The sequence below is a fragment of the Aegilops tauschii genome, chromosome 6 (genome assembly GCF_002575655.3).
Source record: "Aegilops tauschii subsp. strangulata cultivar AL8/78 chromosome 6, Aet v6.0, whole genome shotgun sequence".
Classification (NCBI taxonomy): Eukaryota; Viridiplantae; Streptophyta; class Magnoliopsida; order Poales; family Poaceae; genus Aegilops; species Aegilops tauschii.
The window spans coordinates 475,065,102-475,067,189 of record NC_053040.3 but is presented as its reverse complement, the minus strand read 5'-3'; the positions used below and the strand labels follow the sequence as shown (position 1 = coordinate 475,067,189).

Below are 2,088 nucleotides of genomic sequence, written 5' to 3'. Positions count from 1 at the left end.
ATCATATCCCAACAAACACACAACCGATTACATAGCATTGATCCCGATCATGTGAGGCAGCTCACGGGAATTTTGTACTGAATCACGAGAGCGAGAGAGAGAGAGAGAGAGAGAGAGAGAGAGCGAGCGGACCCTAAGGTCCTATGGAAAGTACTCACACATGGTCATGGTGGCTACTCACACAATGACTCCATTCTCGAAGACTATCTGCTCCAACCCTCTTTAAAAAGTTCACTTTAATGACACCAAAAAGGGATTTTATAGTACGAGGAAAACATGTAGACAATATTAAAAAGTGAAACATAAATGCCAATTAGATGAAGAAGGAAATACAAATCAGAAGAAAAGTGAAAAGGAAAAAAATAAATAGAATGAAAAAACATAAAGAAGGAAACTGGCAGATGGGTCAGGCCATCACTGTGCGACACTCGATCTGGTCTAGTTTAGTACCACCTCGCTAGCGAGAGAGGCGGAGGTGGGAGAGCTGGTGTATATAACTAGCCCACGGAGCACTAGTGCAACTTAAATACCTAGACGGGGTTTACGACTGATCAAGAAGGGTCGTGGCCTAGATCAATGGCTCACATTGCACTTGGCGAGCATGTTGGTCTATCATCTCCCCAATTGGGAGAATGGACGTCAAAATTTATGGTAGAGGGGGTATGCGCTCGCGCGGCCCCTGCCAATCCATCAAAATTAAACTTTAGAATTTGATCATTGCACCTATGCACGTTTTCAAGTTGCTTCTACTTGGTCAAGCAAGTATACATGGTATTTTTTTGCTATTAAAAGTTTTGCAATGCCAAGAATTTCCAAAACATACAACTCTATGTGAGTGTGGCCACATGAATTTTGTAGCCAGCCAATATTTGGGCCAATACCAAACTTTGGCACTAAACCAAGCAAGTTTTCAATGCTATATTGAATAGCGGTATTACAAATCTGATTTGATTCATCATATTCCTTGCGAAGAAATCTTCAAAACAAGGCAAGACCCTAAACTGTTATAAATAGGTGGTAAGCTTAATCACGGGCTTGCGATGTGACCAGTAACTTACGGGAAGCAATACCATTCTTCAGCTAGGCAACATTCGCTAAAAGAGGCAACGAGAACTATGAAGAGTAGAATTTTTTCCACACAAAAATGAAATTTTATTCCGATTCATGCGAAGATCAAACAATCCGTAGTCAATTTATTTGGCAACTAGCGAATGAAGTTCATGCTTTTCAAATAGGGTGGACCACTGATGGAGCTGACAGACGGAGGACATGACACGCTCCCGTGCTCTCACTGTGAGTGAAATATGGTGTCTCGCTTCACATAAGCAGTCGCACGGGCTTCCACCATAACCAACCGCCCCCACATAAAACCACACGTGAAATTGTGAAAATACTCCACTAATCCAGCGCTCCTCCTCCAAAGCACTTCTCCACCCTTCCTCCCACTCTCATAACCCCCTTCATCCTTTCTTTTCAAAATCATCGCACCACACATGCGTCGGTCCCTTTGAGCCATTCCAAATCCCTCACCGCCATCTCCCCTTGTTCTCCAATTCCCGGACCCTGGGCCCCTCCTGCCGCTCGCTATGACCCATGCCCGCTCAATGTTTGACCGAAGGCCGGCCAGGTGGTGGAGAAGATGTATGTGGTGAAGGGCGGTGTGTGGTTGGAGGTGGTGCACTTCGACAAGATCACGACATGTCTCAAGAAGCTCGCGTACGACCTCAACCAGAACCACTACGATCCCGCGCTTGTCGGGTAGAAGGTATGCGCATGCATCTACAGGGGCGTCACCACCTCGCAGCTCGATGAGATCGCTGCCAACATCATCACTGCCATGAACGCCTCCCACCCCGGTAACCAAATTCCCCCTCTCCTCTACTTGTAACGCCCGGATAATTAGGCTATAGTAACCCCACGTTAATGATGCCATCTCACCTCAGATTACTGTTGATAATCTCGCGTTAGTTCGTAACGATTCATATTCAAAATTTGAATTTAAGTTAAACAATTAAAGTTTTCAAAAGTCAAAACTAAATTGTTCCTAATGTGTCAAATAATCCTTCGTAAATGTTGGTGGATAAATTA

The 2,088-nt window shown here is 44.5% G+C and overlaps 1 non-coding gene across 1 annotated transcript; it reads left to right on the top strand.

Moving 5' to 3' along the window:
• The first annotated feature begins 522 nt into the window (after positions 1–522).
• LOC120967728 (U1 spliceosomal RNA) lies at positions 523–682 on the top strand. The gene has a single exon (XR_005761449.2). It is a non-coding gene; the product is annotated as a U1 spliceosomal RNA (small nuclear RNA).
• Positions 683–2,088: the final 1,406 nt, after the last annotated feature.